General features: G+C 39.6%; 1 protein-coding gene across 1 annotated transcript in view; it reads right to left on the bottom strand.

Annotated features, from left to right (window-relative positions):
* The window catches only part of LOC132311111 (uncharacterized), a 32352-nt gene that overhangs the window by 5791 nt on the left and 2975 nt on the right, over positions 1-23586 (bottom strand). The gene's annotated exons all lie outside the window — the stretch shown is intronic.

The raw sequence follows: 23586 nt of genomic DNA, 5'->3' as shown, positions 1-23586 counted from the left end.
TCTCTTTCTTAACTGTCGTTCTATCATTCTTTCTTTTTCCCGGCAAAACACACACATATATTTTTTCATTATTAGGTTGATAAATTATACTCTTAATTTCTTAAAGTAAAACATCATATATATATATAAATATATATTTAGTATTCGTCGTGGCCCACCGTATCCATGTCCTAATTTTTAAGGATTTTCCGTGTCGCTGTGTCCATGTCGTGTTCTGTATTCGTTTCCATGCTTCTTAGCTCACTGGAGCTTTCAACTCTTGACATACAAGAGAATTTATATTTTTATAGAGAGAGCTTTGAGAATCAATCTAGGGTCTTCATAGATTACCATACTATATGTGATTGAGAGAATCAAAGCAAGGAGCTGAATCGAGAATAGCCATCATGGTTTGTATAGAACAACTTGATCGGACATCACTAGTCTGGGAGATCAGAATTCCATATAGGAGCAAATTGCATGAGAAGCGAGTTTCTCGACTGACCAACGGTTGAAAGATCTTGGGAGATCTTTTGCAAGTCTAAGTTAGGAAACACTCAGTGATCCTTAGATTAAACTGTGTTAACTTACCTCTTTCAAATCAAACATAGCAGATTCTGATTTACCTGGGCCAAATCCCATGATTTTTCCCATTTGGGTTTTCCATGTAAAAAATTATCTCTGCTTAATTTTATTATTGTTTTATGTGTTTGTGTATGATTATTGAGACACGCGATTAATTAATAAACTGAATTTTAAACAAGGATTAATGGTAATTTGAAAAGTTAGTCGCAAAATAATATCTATTAGACCTATTCACCTCCTCTAGGTCTAAATCATTGTCCGTACTCTAACGTATCAAAGTTTATATTTTTACTGGAGACAATATTGACCTTCACTACGGTCTCTCACAAAAGAGAAGTCTTGGCTTATCAAATTTCTTTCTTGTCATGCAACTTTTCCAACAATCAGATGATCACCCAAGAGACACTTGTGGTGGTAGAAATGATTAACACCTAAAAGGCCATTGCAATTGTAGGTGAAGACGATGTTGCTTGAAGGGAGCTTTGAATGAGAAGGGATGCTTGCGAAATTTCCCTTGAGTTCGGTGTAATTTGCAAGGATCATTGTCCTTCAAGCGACAAAGCTGTAAATTAGAGTCTATTGGATATTTCACAAATTTCCGAACACTAGAACTTGCAAAAGTGAGAAACCTTAGAGATAGCAGCAGAAAACTAGAGGAAGAAAGAGAGGAGACAATTGGATCATAGAGAAATGAGTTGAACTTGTTGTGGTTTATATACAAAGAAAGAAAATATCTGGGAGAGGTATATCCAAATACAAAGTGTGAGTGTGTGTCAGAGAGAGGGAGATACTGTTGGTTTACATATTTTGAGATCAAAGCAAGGATGGTCATGACATATTCTGAGATAAAAATATAGAGAAAGGAGGTTACGTTTGAATGAGGGTGGATGAGATTTGGTCTATGTTTGAGAGGATCAACTTTATAATGAATGACTGGTACCAAATCTCTCTCCGATTCAGTTCTACTATAATTCATCCAAATTCACATAAGATTCCTAAGAATTCTTACTAAGTTCACAAACTAATCATTGCCGAACCTTTTTGATCGATAAAGTGGAGTTCCCATCACGACAATGGTGACTCGCTCCCTCTTCAAGAATTTGGTTAGAATATTGATCGTCGTCTAAATTCTTTGATTTGGGACATAGAGAAAAGGTTTCATGATAGCTCAAGAATTAGTAACGATGGTGGTGAGAGATGGCAGGCCCTTCATCTTGAGTAAAATCAGAGATAGAGAGAGAGGGAGGGAGGTGTTTTTTGGTAGACACACGGCTGAGAGTTCAAATTTTAACACAGGGTACTTCAATAAACTCAACTAAACTGTTAGCACTGTCAAATGGACGTATTTTATATGGATAGTGTAATTTTTTAGTACTAAGTGAAGTCTCTATAATTTTACTTAATTAGGGGGGTGTCAATGTAATTCCCCTGATTTCTAGTATGAGTTGGTGTCAATTATCTTATTTAAAAATCCACAAGATCTATCTTAGTTTTTGGATAATAATTTTTTACATCTTATTATACAAGCATATTCTCAATTGGAATCTCCGATTGCTCGTATTGTTACAAGGGGTTACTAGTCTATAAATTTCTATAGAGTTGTCCATCAAAGTAGATGGTTTTATTTCTTGTAGAAAAATAGCGCAAAATGTTTATGTTTTTTCAGATTGATACAATGAGATGAAGTTAATTTAATATTTAGGGAATGTTTATGTTGCCAAGATATTGACCCTACAAGAGAGAGAGAGAGAGAGGGGTGTAAAAGTTAGTTACTTATTTGATTGATGGTAAGTGACATAGTTTTTTTTTTTTTTTTTTGATAAGTAAAGATGTATTAAAGAGCGTTCAAAAGAAAAACATGTAATGCAATAAGGATAGAAGCAATAAGAGAACAATAAATGTGAACAGAAGAGTTACAGAAATTTGCAAAAATTTAGGACACAACAATTTTTATGTGGTTTGGCTTCCTTGCTTATGTCCACGCCTCAAGAACACCTCTTGAGGATTCTCAAGTCCACTATGAAATCTTCCCTTACAGGTGGAAAGCAAACCTCGCTCACACTTGCGGGTGGATAGCTCACCGTTCTCGTACATCAAGGTGAAGAGCGCATAGATTGCTCTTAGGCCAACCAAACTCTGCTCACTCTTGCGGGTGGAAAACGCAACCAAATCTCTCTTTTTAAGGTGGAAAGTAAAACCTTTACAATGCTTTTTCAAGCTTCCCTTGCCAAGAGAACCTCTTGGGCTTTTCACTCTCAAGTGTAGGGACTAGGGATATGAAGTTCGAGTGTTACAATTCGTTTGAAACCAAATTGAGGATATCTCTCATAATACACAAACGATAGCTCACGAATGTAGAGTTAAAAATGAATTCTCAAGTGAAATTTCTTCTCTACAATCTCAGGTTCAAGCTCAATGGTGGTTCCTATCAATGAATGATATGCAAGTGTAAGCTCATTGTTGGAGAATATTATAGGAGTGATTTTAGCCTATGATAGAAGAGTGACTTATGGGATTGATTTTAGGAATACTCCATCAATGTATTTTCCATATTTATCACTTGTATTCTTTCACCTATAAAAAGAGTTGCTGATTGTAAAAAAGATTGGAGAGACTATAATAAAGGTGAGGTAGCCCTTTGGGCTTTGTGTGTCTATCGTTGTGTTGCTCATGTTTAAGTTCTCTCTTCATTTTTTATATCTTTCAACACTCATGTTATTTCTTTTCAAGTCTTTTAAGCTTGGTGAATGTGAATCTTTCTTTCACACTTCTCACTCTCACAGTTAATTGTTCAAGACAATGGGTGTTTATAGCCCATCTGAAGATATAGCCGTTTATAGCTGTTGGAGCATTTAATGAGCAAGAAGGTGATCATTGGATCTGCCAAATTTTTGAAAACTTTTGTAGAGTTTTAGACTGTTACTCCTAGATCCACTTTTTCGCAAACTTGTTTTAGAAGGCTAAACCTTCATTTTGGCAGGATACTAAGAGTTTAGCTCACAGTAGGAAAGTACTTGTCTTTATTTTTTTATTTTTTATTTTTTATTTTTTTTGCATAGTACACGGCTACAAGTCACCAGATTTAAAGATAAAATCTTTCTAAGCTTAGCTGGGACTTTTGACTAATGAAATGACTTCAATGCCCTTGTAAGGTGAATTCCATTAATTCAAAGGGTAAGTAAATTGGACAGGAACCTCTGAATGATATAAAACATTTTAGCTTACCCAAGTCTTTCTAGGTCATGGACCTTTGATTATTGAGACAAATGTTTATAAATTCTTATATGCAAGATCTTTGTTTTAAGAATTGAGTTCATCCAAAGGTTATGGAAGCTTGAATAAACACATTCTTGATAATGTTCCTAACTAAGTGATTTAAAGACTAGAGAAGGATATGCATGTGACATTGTTCCTAACTAAATGATTTAAAGACTAGAGAAAGATATGCATGTGAGTCTATGGTCTTTTTGGTTAGGTACAGAGATGGGCTTTTCATGTGAGTGTTTTAAGAATAACTTTACAATAATTCTATCACTCACGTAAAACTAGACTACCCATTTCTTTAGATTTTTGTTGAAGTCCTTTGTTTGCTTTTGCTACTGTCTTACTTTTTGTTCAAGTTGAATTCTTCCATTTGTCTTTTCTTCATATTTAGCTTTTAAGGTCATCATCTTTGTTATTAGTGTCCTTTGAGCTTCTTTTTCATATCTAACTTTTGAGGTCTTCATCTTTGTCATTAGCAGAGCTTTCTGCATTTGGATCTCCATGCAAATCTTTATGCACTTTGCCATTGATCTACTAGCTTCCCTTGAGTTTCTTAGTGATGAACTTGCTGTACTTAAACTCAAGTAGATGTTAAATATAACGCCTTCAACTGTTCGTAATCATCAAAATCTCTTTAGTGCCCTTGGCTTGATACCTCAGGCCCATAGTTTCCATTTGATAGTAGTGTTTTAATGTATAAAGTTAGAAACTTTGAGTGAAAATGATAGTTTTTAGTTAAAAATGACCTTATTCATACTTTACTAATGTATGATAAAGTAATTCTTTTATTCATTCTTGTGCATATATATAACAAAATTGGCTAAATGCATTTTTAGATGAACTTAATGGTTATGAAATACTTTTGCTTTATAAATAATCTTGTTTACTACATCCTTTCTATATTCAAAACATAACCAAGACTTGTATTACAATATGTATAACAATCTATAATTTTCTTTTTAACAAATTTTATTTTGGTATTCCGGAAGTCAGACTAGACCTAGAGGGAGGGTGAATTGGTGTCAAAACTAGTTACCTACTTAACTAACCAAACATGTGAAAATTAGCATTAAGCATAAATAAAGAAATCATGCCACACAAGAACATGAATTTTATGTGGAAAATCCCATGGCGAAAAACTACGATACCTAGTCCAGGAAGACCAAATGCACTACAGAAGAAAGAATTACACCCTTAGGCATCAAATCCTAAAACCCTAGAATCACCTAAGTAACCTCAGATCCAAACACACATCCTTTCTCCTCTGAAATTGCTTTTGTCAATCTACAAATCTGCTCGTCAAGCAATCCGCTCTTCAACTCATGACTGATCAGTCATCCAAGCTTGTAGATTGTCCGGATTTAGTTGTGTTATCACTCCTTGATGTACTTTGTTTATAATTGTTCGACACTCAAAAACACTCATCATCTAAATGCTTGATGATGAACGAAGGAAACAAGAGTTCTAGCAATCTGACTACAATAACACAGTCAATATGCTCTAAGACTGCCTCAATATGCTTAAATATGTTTGATATCTTTTCTGGAAACACATGGGCCCTTTTATAGGCCTTTGAGGCTAAAAAGGATTTAAGGTTTAAGAGTTAAAACCTATAGATATATATTTTTTGATAAGTAATAATGAATTAAAAAAGGCGTTCAAAAGGGGAACGCGTCTGATAAACATTAGTGGACCCGGGGGTTAAGGCAAAGAATTCAAAAAAGTAATTAAATCAACAAAAGAGGAGCATGACCTCCTCTTCACATAACTAAAGAGAGAACGAATAATAAATAGTTTCAGCGTCGCCGTAGACGACTCCTTCCCTTCGAACATTCTACTATTTCTCTCTTTCCAGATGCACCACCAAACGCAATGTGGGATAGTTCTCCAATAATCGCATATACCCCTACTCACACGACATCCTCTCCAAGCATGAATCAAATCCTTAGAAGAATGTCATCACCCAACACATGCCAAACAACCCAAGAATAAGATTCCAACAGTTGTGCGACACGGGGCAATGCATTAGGAGATGATCAACTGACTCCCCATCTTGCTTGCATAGGCAACATCAATTAACAAAACAATTTCCCCTCTTCCTCAAATTATCAATTGTCAATATCTTGCCCCAAACAGCGGTCCATACAAAGAATGTCACCCTAGTTGGAGCCATAGAGCACCAAATGGTCTTCCATGGGAAGTCAAGGCTGACAAAATTAGATAGACATAAGAACAAAGATCTTACTTCAAAGCGACCGTGAGAAGAGGGAATCCATATCAAATTGTCATAACCCCTACCAATTCCTTCCTGCCGATACAAATGGTCCAGAAAAACATTTACCTCGTCCAACTCCCAATCCTGAAATGAAAGCCGAAAATGCACGTCCCACGTAATCCCACTACTATCAAGCCGATAACAGTCAGCCACGTAGGCATGTTTATCAACTGTAAAATATCGGAATTGTACGAAATAATGGCTGATCCCCACACCAAAGATCTTCCCAAGAACGGACGCAACTACCATCACGAACTTTGAATCTGATATATGAGGAAAAGGCATCCCATCCCTTTCGAATGGACTTCCACACCCCAACTCCTCCCACAAGAGAAACAGGACGGGTAGCCTAACCGCCAACGTCTTCCCCATATTGACATGAGACTAACCTTCGCCAAGGACAATGTCTATCCATCCCGTATCTCCACAACCATTTTTCCAGGAGAGCTCGATTAAAAGGAATCAATCGTCTAATACCAAGACCACCCAACTTCATGGGCTTGCAGACTTGCTCTCATCTGACAAGGTGATACTTGAACTCTTCTCCCCTTCCACCCCAAAGGAAATCCCTTTGAATTTTTTCAATCCTATCAGCAACAGAGCATGGAATTTGGAACATAGATAGAAAATTTGTGGGGAGGCTCAATAAATTGCTCTTAATAAGAGTTACTTTACCCCCCTTAAACAAGTATTACTTCTTCCATCCTGCCAACCTCTTTGCATACCTGTCAATCACAGAATCCCAACTCCCCACTATCCTGGAAGAGACCCCTAGGGGCAAGCCCAAATAAGGAATAGGAAAGGAACTCGCCCTACACCCAAGTACTGTAGTTAAAGAAGAGATATCCTGAATATTCCCAACCGGGACAAGCACACTCTTAGCCACGTTTACCTTCAGCCCGGAAACCGCCTGAAGGTAGTTTCTAAAACCTATTTTAGAAACTACCGTCCGCATAGTTCGGTCGATTCAAGATCAAGTTCAGCCAATTGAACTCCCTAGAACATGAATTTTCTACAATTTTTAATTGAAAACAATTTTCATGCATTCAATTTTTCGTTTTAAAGATTAAAACATGAATGCTGATAAGAATGCATGAAAATGAAACACTAATTTGGTGTGTGCACAATTGAGAATTGAATTTACCTTTTTACTCTTCTCAATCCTTTGAAGTCTCCAATTTGACCTTGGATTTAAGGTAAATCAACTAACTAAACTAACTTCTGAAAAAAAGAAAAAACTAAAATAAAAAAATACAGACCGTTATGTACAAAATTTGCCAACCTAAGTCTTATTGACCTTAAGCCATGTCTATATTCCATATCCATTTAGAGTAGTGTTCGGCAAAAAATATTTCTTTGAACTCGGATTTTATGACTCAAGAACCCAGATGTAAATTTCAAATAGAAATGACTCAGTCAAGCGTGGTTTACCTGTTCAAAAGTATTGAGTCAAAAAATAAATCAACATTCTTAACATACTCACTTTGTTTCATAATACCAGATATTTGGTACCAGAGTGAGTTGGTCTTAACAACTGTCCATTTCAAGAAAAAATACGAACTACTAGCAAGTATTCAAAGCACTACATCTGGGCAATCAGCTGCAAAGGCTTTTTTTCATGCTTAAACCGGACAGAAATTGCTGCACGCAAAAGAGCAAAACAAGCGACTGAGCTTGTCATTACATGACTGGAAAAGGAGCAAGCATTAGTCTATGTGTCATCCTACATTTTTTTTTTTTTTGATAAGTAAAAATATATTAGAAAAGCGTTCAAAAGGGGAACGCGTCCCTAATACACAAAAACGAGAGACCTAAGGACCAACAGAGTCCAATAGATCAAATAAATCATCAATCAAGGAGCAAGCGCTGCCTCTTACATAATAGAAGAGAGAACGAAGAATATGAGATTTTAAGTTTGCAAGAGACGATTCATTTCCTTCAAAATTTCTATTATTTCTCTCTCCAAATGCACCACCAAACACAATGTGGGACGATCCTCCAAAAATCACGAGCATGACCAGTAACAGGGCATCTTCTCCAAGCGTTGATTAATTGAAAAGAGTGCTTAGGCATTACCCACTGAATGCCAAAACTACTAAATATGAGATTCCAACAATCAGACGCCACGGTACAACGCAAAAGAATGTGATCCACGGACTCTCCGTCTGTTTTACATAGGCAACACCAATTAACAATGGTATTGCCTCTCTTACGCAGATTATCCAATGTCAGAATCTTTCCCTAGGTAGCAGTCCAAATAAAGAATGCGACTCTAAGAGGAGCTTTAGAGTGCCAAATAGACTTCCATAGGAAATCTTGACCATCGAAATTAGACAAACACAGGAACATGGATCGTACTCCATATCTACCATGGGTGGAGGAGATCCACAAGATGTCATCACAACCTCTGCCAACATCCTTCTGTCTATACAACAATTCCAAAAAAGCGCATGCTTCTGCCATCACCCAATTCTGAAAAGAACGTCTAAAACGCACATCCCACGTAACCCCACTGCTATTAAAATGATAACAGTCAACTACGTAAGCATGCTTATTCTCGGCAATGCTGAAGAGACGAGGAAAGGAAAGGGACAACAACTGATCACCACACCATAAGTCTTTCCAAAATCGAACATACGTACCATCACGAACCTTGAATCTAATATGGGTGGAAAACACATCCCATCCCTTCAAAATGAATTTCCAAACACTTACACCTCCGGTAACAGAAACAGGACGAGAGGATCAACCCCCACTCTCCTCCTTAAAGCGACAGATATAACTCTTCTCCACTGTCTATGACGCTCTTTACCGAAACTCCATAACTACTTCCCCAATAAGGCTCTATTGAATGGGACCAGCTTCCGAATGCCTAAACCGCCAAATTTCAAAGGTTTGCAAACTTGCTCCCATTAACAAGATGATACTTGAACTCCTTTCCTCTTCCACCCCAAAGAAAGTCTCTTTGAATTTTTTCGATCCGTTTAGCAACAGAGCGCGGGATTTGAAACAGAGATAAGAAATAGGTGGGAAGGGACGAAAGGGTGCTCTTAATAGAGTGACCTTTCCCCCCTTCGAAAGATATTGTTTTTTCCATCCTGCCAATCTTTTTTCATACCTATTAATCACCGGATCCCAACTCCCCACTTTCCTAGAGGAAACTCTCAAAGGTAATCCCAGATAAGGAAGTGGAAAATCACTCACTCCATACCCAAGAACTGTAGCTAAGGAGGAAATATCAGGAACATCCCCTACTAGGACAAACAAACTCTTTCCAACATTGATTTTAAGTCCGGACACAGCTTGGAAGCAAGCAAGAATACACCTCAAGAATCTGAGTTGGGAAACATCAGCATCACAAAAAACCAAGGTATCATCCGCAAACAACAAATGGAATATCTCAATCTGATGAGCAACATCTCTACCGACTGTGAACTCCCTTATGAAACCCAGATCCTCCGCTCTTTTCATTAATCTACTCAATCCCTCCGTAACAATAAGGAATAAAAAAGACGATAAGGGATCACCTTGTCTCAAACCACGCGAACTCGGAAAAAAACCAGCAGGAGATCCGTTCACAAGCACAGAGAACATGACGAACGAGATGCAAGATTCGATCCATTTTATCCATCTTTCCCCAAACCCAATCCTCCGAAGCAAGTAAAGAAGAAACTTCCAATTAACGTGATCATAGGCTTTCTCGATGTCAAGTTTGCATAAGACACCAGGAACTCCACTCGTCAATCTAGAATCAACAAATTCCCCTGCTATGAGAACGGAATCCAAAATTTGCCTTCCACTAACAAAAGCATTCCATGAGTCTGAAATAATTCCATCCAAAACAGTTCGCATCCTAAGAACAAAGACCTTGATAATGAGCTTATACATACATCCCACTAAGCTGATTGGCCGAAAGTCTTTAATGTCAGAGGCATCGCCCTTCTTAGGAATAAGAGCAATGAAAGATGCATTCAAGGAATTCTCAAATGTGCCATGAGAATGAAAATCCTGAAAAGTGCCCATCACCTCATTACGCACCACCTCCCAACTCTCCTTGAGAAACCGCATAGTAAATCCGCCTGGCCTGGAGCTTTGTCACCATTACAACTGGATAACGCCTTAAGAACTTCCTCTTCAAAGAAAGTGTTAGCATATATGATACCACGATTTATGGTATGACTTACCATAATAGCAGAGATTTGACTATGCTATAGAATATGCCATAGAATATGCTTTAGAATAAGTTATGATTTGATTTTGATTTGATTTAGCTTCCTTTCTTGTAATATGAGCATGTGCTCATTTTATCTATAAATACTAGAGCTGTGAATGAGTAATTCATATCATTCAAGCCTTTACGCAATTCTCTCTTTTCTCTTCTTTTTATATATTTCTACTTGGTATCAAAGCCAACACCTTTCCACACCTTTCAGCAGCCTTGCTACTTGTGTAGCAGCTACCTTAAGCAGTTTGTGACATCGTGTGACGTTGCCTACACATGTTTTTCTGTGTTGCTGTTTTGTGATCGAAAACAGGTATTTTTAAGTTTTACAATTTCTTTTTCACTCTTCTAGGGTTGGGTAAATTGGGATAGTTGGTTTCCAACAACTAAAAGGGCTTGGGTAAAAAAAATTTGGTCTACAAAGAGGTTCCGGATATTAAGGAGGCTGTCTGGCTATATGTAAGCGGGCAGCGCTCCTTAAAAAAGGTATGTATTTGGGAATAGTCTAAGGAGACATTGTTATTGTTTATGGTCTGAGGAGACCCTTTGATTTTTAACAGAATTTGTGGTGTTTTTAGAATTTATATTGTCGTGTGACAGATTATGGTTGATTTAGAGTCCTCGACCGTTAATTCTCTTGGCTCACATTCTGTGGGTGGTGGTGCCATTTTTCCTACCAACTCATCAGAAAATCCAGGACTTCAAATCACCACAGTGAAGTTGGATGGTTCCAACTATTTGATTTGGGCACAGTCTGCCAAGATGTTCATTGGTGGCAAAGGCAAGATTGGCTATATTACTGGTTCTGAGAAAGAGCCAGCTGAGTCAGAGAAGGCATATCCATAGTGGTTTGCAGATAACGCTATGGTTATGTCTTAGCTAGTCAATTCGATGCAACCAAACATGGCTATTAGCTATATGTTTATGAAAACTGCTAAGCAGATTTGGGATTCAGTTCAACCCACTTATTCTCAGAGGCAGAATAATGCACGAATTTTCCAGCTGGGGCAAGATATCACCAGGATTTCTCAGGGTGACTTGACAGTTTCAGGTTATATAGCCAAGCTTCGTGCTATTTGGGAGGAGATGTCATATTATGATTCCTTGCACTCTTGGAAGGATCCAGATGATGCAGTTTTATATGCAGGGATTGTGGAGAAGAATCGAGTGTTTCAGTTTCTTGCTGGGTTGAACGACGAGTTTGAGTATGCTCGTGTTCATTTATTGAGCTTATCTTCATTCCCTACTCTTGAGGATGCATACTCCTATGTGTTGTCAGATGAGAGCCGCCGGACTCATCCATTAGGTGTTGCTTCTGTTGATCGTTCTGCTATGGCAGTTCGGGTTCCCAAACTTTCTGGAACTTCACCATCCCAGTCAGTTCAGAGCACTACCACCGGTCCTCCTCTGGGACGACAACGTGGACGGTGTGACCATTGTGGAAAAATTGGTCACATCAAATCTCGTTGTCATGCTCTACATGGACGTCCACCACAACAGAAACAACAGCCTCGATCCTCTGCACATTCTGTTACACAACCAGTCTCGTTGTCAACTTCTGACAACCCTGCCTCTACATCTTCTGCCACAGTTACCTTGACTCAAGCTGATTTGGACAAGTTCAAGCAATTCTTCAACCAAATGGAGGCATCATCTCAGCCAACCTCTACTTATGCCCACTCAAGTACTATTGCGTCTGCACATAGCGTATCTACATCTTCAACACCATGGATCATTGATTCTGGTGCTTCAGACAATATGACTGGTATGTCCTCACTCTTCCAATCTTATAGTATCTGCTCTGGCCAACGCAAGGTCCGCCTTGCGGATGGCTCTCCATCTTCCATTGCTGGGAAGGGTTTACTCCTTCATTAACTTTGTCAAATACACTTCATGTTCCAAAGTTGACTACAAATCTTATTTCTATTAGTAGTGTTACCAAATTGTAGTGTAACGTTCTTTCCCTCTCATTGTATTTTTCAGGATCTAGTGTCAAAAAGGACGATTGGCAGTGGGCGTGAAATGGACGGTTTATACGTGTTGGATGCTCCTTTGTCACCTCAAGCACATTCAGTTTCATTTTCTAATATTGTTTCATCTAATAAAGCCCAGCTTATGCGTTGGCACATGCGTTTAGGACATATTTCTTTTGGTTATTTGAAACATTTATTTCCTGCCTTATTTTGTAACGTGGCAGTGTCAGATTTATCCTGTGAAACATGTCATATGGTTAAACATGTTCGTTCCAATTATCCTGCTAGTAGTAATAAATCTGCTTTAACACCTTTTGATCTTGTTCATTCAGATGTGTGGGGTCCTTGCCCAGTTACTATGACAGAAGAACTACAAGCACTTGAGAAAAATCAGACTTCGGACATGGTTCCGCTTCCTATTGGACGAAAGGCTGTGGGTTGCCGTTGGGTGTTTATAGTTAAGCATAATCCAGATGGGTCAGTTGCTTGTTACAAGGCCCGATTGGTTGCCAAGGGTTATGCTCAGACTTATGGCATAGATTATCAGGAGACTTTTGCCCCTGTTGCCAAGATGAATACCATCCGTGTATTATTTTCCGTTGCTGCAATTCGATCTTAGCCTCTATTTCAGTTAGATGTCAAGAATGCCTTTCTCAATGGTGATTTGCAGGAGGAGGTGTACATGGTTCCTCCTTCGGGCTTTCGTTCTCCTGCTCATTTTGGTATGGTATTCTGGTATGGTATGTCGTCTTCGTCGTTCTCTATATAACCTCAAGCAGTCTCCTCAAGCTTGGTCTAATTGCTTTGGCACTGCTATGCTCAAGTTTGGTTTCCATCAAAGTGCAGCTGATCATACCTTGTTTTTACGTCATTCAGGCGGTAAGACAGTTGCTCTCATTGTGTATGTCGATGATATTGTTCTTACCGGCAATGATACTACCGGAATTGATGAGGTTAAGAGCTATCTTGGCCGTCAGTTTGAGATTAAGGATCTTGGTCCCCTACGGTACTTCTTGGGCATTGAGGTGGCTCGCTCTAAGACTGGCATTTTCATCTCTCAATACAAGTATGTTCTTAACTTACTTTCTGCTTCTGGTCAGCTTGGTGCTCGTCCTGCTGATACTCTGATTAAGCAGAATCATCGGTTGGCTGATTCTGAGGGGGAGTTGTTGTCAGATATTGGTCAGTATCGACGACTTGTGGAGAAGCTCATCTATTTATCCATGACTCGACCTGACATTGCTTATGCCGTGAGTGTCGTGAGTCAATTCATGCACTCTCCTCGTGCCCCTCACCTTGATGCAGCTATTCGGATCCTTCGCTACTTAAAAGGGTGTCTAGGCCGTGGTATTTTGTTTGCCAATCATGGTCACTTATGTGTTGAGGCTTGAACAGATGCTGATTATGCAGGATCAATTTCAGATAGGAGGTCTACTTCAGGTTATTGTACCACTTTTGGTGGTAACTTGGTTACTTGGCGCAGTAAGAAGCAGGATGTTGTCTCTCGATCTAGTGCAGAGGCAGAGTATAAGGCTATGGCTCTTGGGGTTGGTGAGTTGCTTTGGCTGAAAACCTTGATGACAGACTTGTGCCTTCCAGTGTCGCCTCCATTCTCACTCTATTGTGACAAGTCTGCCATTAGCATAGCAGCAAATCCCGTTCAGCATGACAGGACTAAGCATATAGAGGTGGACCGTCACTTCATTCGAGAGAAGATCATCTCTGGTCAAATTTGCACTCCATTTGTCACAAGCTCTCAGCAGCTTGCAGACATTCTTACAAAGGGCGTCAGCAAGATTATGTTTGAGAATGCATTGTCCAAGTTGGGCGTTTCAGATATCCACGCACCAACTTGAGGGGGAGTGTTAGCATATATGATACCACAATTTATGGTATGACTTACCATAATAGCAGAGATTTGACTATGCATATGTTAGCATATATGATACCACGATTTATGGTATGACTTACCATAATAGCAAAGATTTGACTATACTATAGAATATGCCATAGAATATGCTTTAGAATAAGTTGTGATTTGATTTTGATTTGATTTAGTTTCCTTTCTTGTAATATGAGCATGTGCTCATTTTATCTATAAATACTAGAGCTGTGAATGAGGAATTCATATCATTCAAGCCTTTACGCAATTCTCTCATTTCTCTTCTTTTTATATATTTCTACTTATAGGAACTTCAAGCCTATCACTATCCAGCGTAGAAATAGCATCGAATTGCAAACCATAAGTTTAGGTCTCCATCCCAAAGTCTCGGTATAGAGTTGCTAGTAAAAGGAAACAATTCCCCCACGCACCTCATCTTCTCTCCACAACTCTGAACCATTCACACGGATACGCCCGATGTGATTGCATCTTCTATAAGCGTTAGCAACCCTGTGAAAGAATTTTGTATTGCGGTCACCTTCTTTTAGCCACAAAGCCCGAGATTTTTGACGTCACGAAATCTCCTCCATAACAGCTAACTCAGCGCAAAAATCGTCTGACAAGACGCTCTTCTAAAGCGTAAAGACTCTGTATCCTGCCCTAGCTCATCAAGACGATCAAGTTCAGCAATATCAACCAAAACTCAATTCTTCTTCCATTCAAGATTCCCAAACACCTCTTTATTTCACTTCTTAAGCTCAGATTTGAGAATCTGAAACTTCGTAGCAAGCACATAGCTAGCAGAGCCGGTAAACGTTGCCTCCCCCCACCAAGACTGGACTTTCCCTTGGAAGTCCTCAGATCTTAATAGATAAATGGCAGAAAAAGTTATATTTCTTTCATATATCTCAAGGGTATTTATACATAATACACAGACCTATTCAAGGTAAGTCAACCATACAATTAATTTGACAACTAATACACGCTAACTCCTAATAGATAACAGCTAATACATGCTAACTCCTAATTGATAACTGCTGTAACTATTAATAGATAACAGCTGTACATTCAGCTATACACGCTAACTCTCCCCCTCAAGTTGGTGCATAGATATCGCACATGCCCAACTTGGATAGTGACGTATGAAATGAGCCACTAGTAACACCATGAGTCATCATATCAGCCAGCTGGTTCGCACTCTTAATGTAAGGAACCTCCATCACACCAGAATCCAGGTTATCCTTGATGTAGTTTCGGTCAAGTTCAATATGCTTAGTTCGATCGTGTTGCACTGGATTATTAGCAATATCAATAGCTGCCGTATTATCACAAAAAATCAATATAGGTTTCTTTGGACCAAACCCAAGCTCACTTAAGAGAATCTTCAACCATGTAAGCTCCGTAATTGCATGATGAAGAGCACGATATTCAGCTTCTGCACTAGACAACGATACCACATTCTGCTACTTATTCCTCCAGGTCACCAAATTGCCTCCAACGAATGACACATACCCTGAAGTAGACTTCCTATCCAACTTGGCTCCCGCAAAATCAGAATCTGTATAACCCACAATGTCTAAGAGTCCATGCCTGGAGAACATAACACCTTTACCTGGAGAGGACTTTAGATAAGCCAAAATACGATTCACTGCATTCATGTGTCGGTCACTTGGATTGTGCATGAATTGACTCACAACACTAACTGCATACGACAAGTCAGGCCTAGTGTGAGTCAGATAGATCAACTTCCCCACTAGTCTCTGATATCTCTCCTTGTTTATCGGAATCTGATCAGGATAGATAGCTAAGCCATGATTTACTTCAATATGAGTGTCTATAGGAACACACGCAGAGTTACCAGTTTCAGCCAAGAGATCTAATGTATACTTTCGTTGAGAGAGAAAAAGTCCCTGCTTGGACCGAGACACTTCAATGCCCAGAAAGTATTTCAGAACCCCCAAGTCCTTCATTTCAAATTCCTTGGCCAAATAGCTCCGAAGCTTCTCTATCTCATTGGTGTTGCTACCTGTAACAATCATGTCATCCACATAAACGATAAGCAGAGTAATATCATCACCATTCCTCTTATAGAAGAGAGTGTGATATGCCAAAGCTTGCTTAAAACCATCCTTCTTCATTGAGTAGTTCAACCTCCCAAACCATGCTCTTGGTGATTGTTTCAACCCATATAAAGCCTTCTTTAGCTTGCATACCTTACCTCCTTCAGGTGTAAACCCCGGGGGAGGATCCATATACACCTCCTCTATCAAATCACCATGAAGGAAGGCATTCTTCACATCAAACTGTTGTAATGGCCAGTCCAAATTAACTACGAGAGAAAGTATAACTCGAACAGTGTTTATCTTGGCCACAGGAGCGAAGGTCTTTTGATAATCAACCCCATAAGTCTGAGTGTATCCCTTGGCAACTAGTCTAGCCTTGTACCTCTCAACTGTCCCATCTGACTTATACTTCATTGTAAACACCCACTTACATCCCACTGTCTTCTTTTCCTGAGGTAACTCGACCAACTCCCAAGTAGAGTTCTTCTGGAGAGCCTTCATTTCCTCTACCATAGCAGCCTTCCACTTAGGATCTCCAAGGGCATCTTGAAAATGACTAGGAACAGACACAGAAGATAACTGAAAAGCTAGGTGAGTCTTAGACAGACGGTGATAGGAAACAACATCAGAGATATGATAGACAACATTAGAAGAAAATTTGGAGAAACCCAACCTATCAGGTTCTTTACGATCACGAAAAGGATACCTCCTACCCTGATCACCAACCTGTGGATTCAAGGCAGCAGTCTCCACAGAAGTTACAGGGTTAGAATTAATATCTAAAGTTGAAGTTAAAGGAGAAGAAACATGTACCTCAGAGTTAATCCTAGAAGATTCATCCGATGGCATGGTAGTATCATCAAGAGGGGTACTAGAGTTAGAAGGAGGTGGCATGACAGTGGCATCCTTGTTCCTTCTCACATATATTTCTTTGAACAAGTGGGCTAGTCTTTCACCTATTTTTTCATCGAACTCAGTCTCCACATGATCAAGAGTATCTAAAGGTTCTCCTGTTTTTATAATAGCTGAATCCTCTTCCTTACCTGAAATCCACAACCTCTTTTCTTCCAGCCATAACCGTTCCTCTTCCTTACTACTAATCTCCCCCTGAAGAGGAATCAGAGATACATCCCTAGAAAAATAAGACTCGCTTTCACAAAACTGAACATCAATGGACACATAGTATTTACTTGTAGGAGGATGAAAACATTTATAGCCTTTTTGTGAACTAGAGTAACCAAGGAAGACACACTTAAGAGCACGAGGGTTAAGCTTATCCCTATGAAGAGAATGTATATGAACATAACACACACAACCAAAAACTTTAGGACAAAGATTAAGTGTAGAAGGAATAGAGTGAAATCGGGATAGCATTCTCAATGGAGTTTGATATTTAATTATACGAGAAGGCATTCGGTTGATAAGAAAAATAGCAGTCATGACAGCCTCAGCCCAGAAACGCTTAGGAACATTCATAGTAAAGCATAAGGTACGAGCAACCTATAAGAGATGACGATTCTTACACTCTACTATGCCGTTTTGTTGTGGCGTGTAGACGCACGTTGACTGGGGGAGGATGCCATGTTGTTTGAAGAAATCAGTAAGAGACTGATTCACATACTCACCACCGTTGTCAGAATGGAAAACCTGAACCTGAGTATGAAATTGGGTGACAATCATTTTGTAAAACTGAGGAATAACATGTATAACATCACTCTTAGATTTTAGCAAATAAACCCAACTCACTCTAGTACAGTCATCAATAAAAGATACAAAGTATTTATGGCCCGAAGCAGAAGGAGTAGAAAAAGGACCCCACACATCTGTGTAAACACATGAAAAGGAATAGGACTTTTATTGAAACTCACTTTAAAAGGAACACGATGGTTTTTAGCATAAATGCATTGTTCACACCCTAAACTAAAAGCAGAAATATTGCAAAATAACTTAGGAAATAAACGTTCTAAATAAGAGAAAGATGGATGTCCCAAACGACAATGCCATAAAAATATCTCCTCTCTATCAGACTCTCTCTTTACTTGAAAACCATGGCTAGGTTTAGATTTTAACTCCCTTACCCCCTTCTCCAAGTAGTAAAGACTTCCTCTCTCCTTACCAATGCCAATCGTCATCTTCGTAAGATTGTCCTGAAACACACAATGGGTAGAATGAAAAGTTACAGAACAATTAAGTTTTTTGGTAATTTTGCTAATGGAAAGAAGGCTGTTAGAGAGATTAGGTGCAAGTAAAACTGAAGACATGGAGAGTGTAGAAGAAAGTGAGACATTCCCAGCCCCTGTAATTGGCATAGGAGTCCCGTTAGCAACCTGAACAGACTTAACAGGTGAAGGTATTAGAGAGTCAAGTATGGAAGAGTTACTAGTCATATGATCAGTGGCCCTGAATCAATAACCCAAGTGTTAGAAGCAGTAGAAATAAAGGCCAAACCAGAATTACCTCCTTGAGAAGACACTCGAGATACATGAGAAGCAGAAGATGGAGAAATGTCGGTGATAGCAACCTGAGCAAATTTCTTGTTCTTCTTCTCAGCTTGCTTAAGCTTGAACCACTCCGGATAACCATGTTTCTTCCAGCAAACATCAACCGTATGTCTCGTACTATTGCAGTGAGTGCAGAGACGTGAACTAGAGTCGGTAGAAGGGGGAGCTGGTCGGGAACTCCTTTGGACAGCAAGAGCCGAGGCCTCTGAGTGATCCTTTATTGCCATGGTGACCTGTCTCTGTGCTTCACGACGAACTAAAGAATATGCTTCTTCCAGGCTTGGAAAAGGAGAGGTAGCTAGAACACGACTACTAACTTGATCCAAACTGTGATCCAAACCTACAAGAAACATATAGACCCGATCCTCAGAAATACGCTTCCTCTGTTTCTCAATATCAGTTGCACACGTCATATCATTTGGTCTTTAATAATCAAGTTCCTTGAAGATTGAGTTCAGCTCATTGTAGTACTCTACAAGAGGCCAACCATCCTGACGCAATTGAAAGGACTTCTTCATCAGTTCATAAACCTGAGAAGAATCAGAGACATCAAGATAGCTTCTCTTTACCGCATCCCAAACCTCCCTGGCTGTTCCACACTGCACAAAGTGGGACATCAGATTTACCGTCATGGAATTGATAAGCCAAGACTTGACTAGGGCATCTTCAGCCTCCCATTCATCAAAGCTTGGATCATCCTCTGTAGGTGCAACCTTTCTCCCTGTGACATACCCCTTTTTCTGTCTACCAGCAATATGCATCTCCAAAATCTGAGACCAAACACGATAATTAGCACCATCCAATTTCATAGGAATGGGAGAAGAAGTTTCGTGAATAGTCATCGTGGAGAACTTCTTGCTGTCAGATGAATTTTCGGCTAGAGAGGAAGAATCAGTGGTTGTTTTGGCTGCCATAGATCGTGGCTAAGAGGTATTGAAGACAAGTAGCAGCAAAAGAAAAGAAAAGAAAGCAGCGGAAATTCCTTTCCCCTTTTTTTTTTTTTTCAGCTCTAATACCAAATAGATAAATGGCAGAAAAAGTTATATTTCTTTCATATATCTCAAGGGTATTTATACAGAATACACAGACCTATTCAAGGTAAGTCAACTATACAATTAATTTGACAACTAATACACGCTAACTCCTAATAGATAACAGCTAATACACGCTAACTCTTAATAGATAACAGCTGTAACTCTTAATAGATAACAGCTGTACATTCAGCTATACACGCTAACTATCTTAACCACATTTTCGAAGCGAAATGGTGTGCATCTAGATCTCATACCTCCACAATCAAGAACTAAGGGCACATGATCAAACGTGACCCTAACCAAAGTTTCCTGAGTAACATCCGGGAACTTCTCTTCCCAATCCCCAGAAATCAGGAATCTATCCAGCCTTGAAAGAGTGACTGGATCTCTGCCACTAGACCAAGTAAAAGCTGCCCCTTCCAATGGCAGATCAATAAGAAAGTGACCATCAATGAAGTCAGAGAACTGGGTCATCTCCGAGGACCACCTACGCCCTGTGGATCTCTCGAATGGAGACCTAACAGAATTAAAGTCCCCGCCTAAGCACCAAGGCAACGACCACAATTCCTTAACGTAGTTAAGCTCTTCCCAAAAGATAGGTCTATCACAATCAATAACGGGTCCATAATCTCCAGAAAAGACCCAACTAAAATTATCATCTTCTATCTGAAACACACATGACAAGGAAAAGAGCCCTTTCCAGAAGTTCGTTCTAGACAACCATCTTCGATCCCACATAATTAGAATTCCGCCCGATGTGCCAGAGGCGTTTAACGCTTCCCATTCCATAAACCTTCCTCCCCAAAGACTCTTAACCACTTCATCAGTAATAGAAGCCAACTTAGTTTCTTTCAAACATATAACATGGGCATTCCACTTCCTCACAGCAGCCTTAACCACTCTTCTTTTGTCCGGATCATTCAAACCACAGACATTCCAAGTAAGAATTCGTATCTTCATTGAGAACAAAAATGATCAATTCCCTTCCTCCCCGCTTCCCACTTCTGGTCCTTCCTCTTTCTTTATTCACCCCATCCTTCTCCTCGTAGTTAACATAGGAAATAAGGTTCTTAACCTCCTGTTCTCCTTTCCGATGTGATGAATGTTTTCTATTTTTAACAACTTTTGTACTTTTATGGGTCTCTGTAATTTCATTTCCTGCCACAATAGCATGAAGAATAGATTGAGTTTGGTTGACATCACCCTCCGACGAGACATCTAGAGCTTCACTAACATCGCCAATATTTTCAAACACCCAATCCATACCTAAATCAGAAGCTATTTCTAAACAATCAGGGTGCATAGCTCCCAAGGGTTCCATTATGTTCACATCAGATTGATCAATATCCTAGGAAATAAAATAATGAGGACAAACCTGTTGAGAAGAAAACTAATCTTCATACTCCTCCCCCTCACTTTTTAGATCATTCCGGTACATATTTAACTGCATATCCATCTCAGTTCCAGGATTGTCCGTAGCATCATGAGGATGATTCGCCTCAGTCTCGGAGGGTAGACCATTTAAGCCTTTTAGAGCAACAAAGAGCTTAAGTTCGTTGAGCAAAGTCACATCTAAGTTATCTGTCAACTTGAAATGAAGGTCCCGTCCTACACATACTGTCACCCCATTAGAGAGCAACCTACACTTTCGGACGTGTTCTTTGAAGACGTGACCCTTCATTCTGTGAGACAATGGCCCCAAAAAAACACCTTTGTTGAGCCATGCAATCCTCCACACCACCACCACCACCACCACCACCATTTCCCAACACCTCACACAAAGAAGGGGTAGAAATGGAACTCTGAGAATGAGAATCAGAATTCAAACCTGGAATAGGAGAGCATGCTACCCACCTCTATTTATCATTGCGAGTCCATCGAGAACCCTGGCGACCAACTGATGCACTCGGCCTATGAAGCACGGAAACTCCTCCCAGGGTCCCGTACCAGTGTCGGACACTTTTCAGACACGGACACGGACACGTGTCCGACACTTCTGTGAAGTGTCCAGAAATTAATTTTAATTGGACACGGGGTGAACACGGCTCGGACATGCGAAGGACACGGGGTGGACACGACTCGAACACGCGGGGGACATGGCGAGGTATATTTTGTAATTTTTTTTTAAGATAAATGGGGTACCTAATGTAATTTACTAATTTTAGAAGTTTAGAAGTAAAATTTTGAAAAAAATAAAAAACAACTACAGACAACAGAGTAGTACACAGAAAATTTATTTTCTCACACTTCCTCTCTCAGTCTCTCCTCTTCTTCAATTATCTTTGTACATGAAGAAGACATTTTTTTTTTTTTTTTAAAATTACATGAATAAGACTTTGTGAAAGACTGAAAGTATATATGTTTATTCATGTACATATTTAGCCCATTATATCTATGTCTCTTCTGCACATCTTCGTTTGGAATTTGAATCAACTTTATTTTTCATTTATTTTCTGTATTGTCTTGTCTATGTTTTTCTTATAACATAGATGAAATTATTGAAATTGGTCCTGTTATTTGTTATTATTTTATTTGCAATTTATTTAAAAATGAATGTGCAAGGTTCTAGTAATTATATTTTGAGTATATAATTATATATATATATATATATATATATATATATATATATATATATTATTTATTATTTTATAGGCATATCCCCGCCGTGTCTGTGTCCTATTTTTTTGAAATTTGCCATGTCGCCGTATCCGTGTCGTGTCGTACTCGTGTCCCGTGTCCGTATCCGTGCTTCATAGTACTCGGCTTTCTCCGCTTCACTTTCTTAGTCAAGGACCAGTGAGGTGTAGCTCGTTGTAACGAAGAAGAGGAGAGAGTTTGGGATTGGGCTTGAACCTGTGTTTTAACAGGTCCCAAAGATGGATCTGGGTCATTAAAAAAAGAAATCGACAAAGAGTTGGGTTCTTTACGAACCTGTCTTTTAGTATGGGCTATCCGAGGCCCAGGATTAACCAAAGTCAAAACAGGCTTGGGCTTATTCTTGATGAGCCCATTCTTAGACCCATAATGACTTAAAGCTTTAGCCTGGCCTGTCGCCCTCCGGCCCAAACCAACCTTAGGCCAATCTGAATTGTGGCCCAGCCCAACCTCTTCACCAACCCTTAAAGATAAGGATAAGGAAGAATCTAGATAAAAGCCCCTGCAGTCGCCACGTGCAACTCTTCCCTTATCAGCTTTAACGCGCTTGACCGGCGCGTGTCGGCTACTTGATCTTCCTCTCACGTATTTCACCGCCCTTTGGAGTTCTCTGTCTTTCAGCCATTGTTGAATCTGTAACACCCCTTCTTTCCCTTTGCTAAGAAGCATGTTCCATTCTTCCTCCATTATAAGATGAGACCCGTCGCTGCCTTCAAGACTCTCTGTCGAGGGAACTAGTTCCGGCGAGACTTCTTCCCAGATCGCAACCTTGTAGCAGAAGGTGTCATCATTAATAAATACGAACTGTAAACAGGGCGATCCAATTCTCACTGTAATCCGAACGCTTTTGGCGTCCTTTGTCTCATCAGCAACAACTCCCACGAATCCGCCGCACAACTCCCCTACTTCAACAAATAAAGCGTGACACCATAGGTGAAGGGGAAGTCCGAACAACCGGATCTTTTTGAGACCTTTGTCTCTGAGAATGCCGCAACATCCAACTCTGAAAGACCACACATTGATCCGCAAGGTTACAGATCCCCATTGTCGTCGGCCTTCCTTCAACACTCATTGAGCCTCTGCCTGAGAAGGAAACCTGAAGAGAAGCAACGAATCGGATAAGGGAGTGACCCCCACTCCACAAGACGTGTTC

Source organism: Cornus florida, unplaced genomic scaffold (genome assembly GCF_030987335.1).
Source record: "Cornus florida cultivar Cherokee Brave unplaced genomic scaffold, ASM3098733v1 CherokeeBrave_3.0.0_Hap2_Chr06, whole genome shotgun sequence".
Classification (NCBI taxonomy): Eukaryota; Viridiplantae; Streptophyta; class Magnoliopsida; order Cornales; family Cornaceae; genus Cornus; species Cornus florida.
The sequence above is the reverse complement of the archived record's forward strand: the minus strand, read 5'-3'. Positions and strand labels throughout refer to the sequence as shown.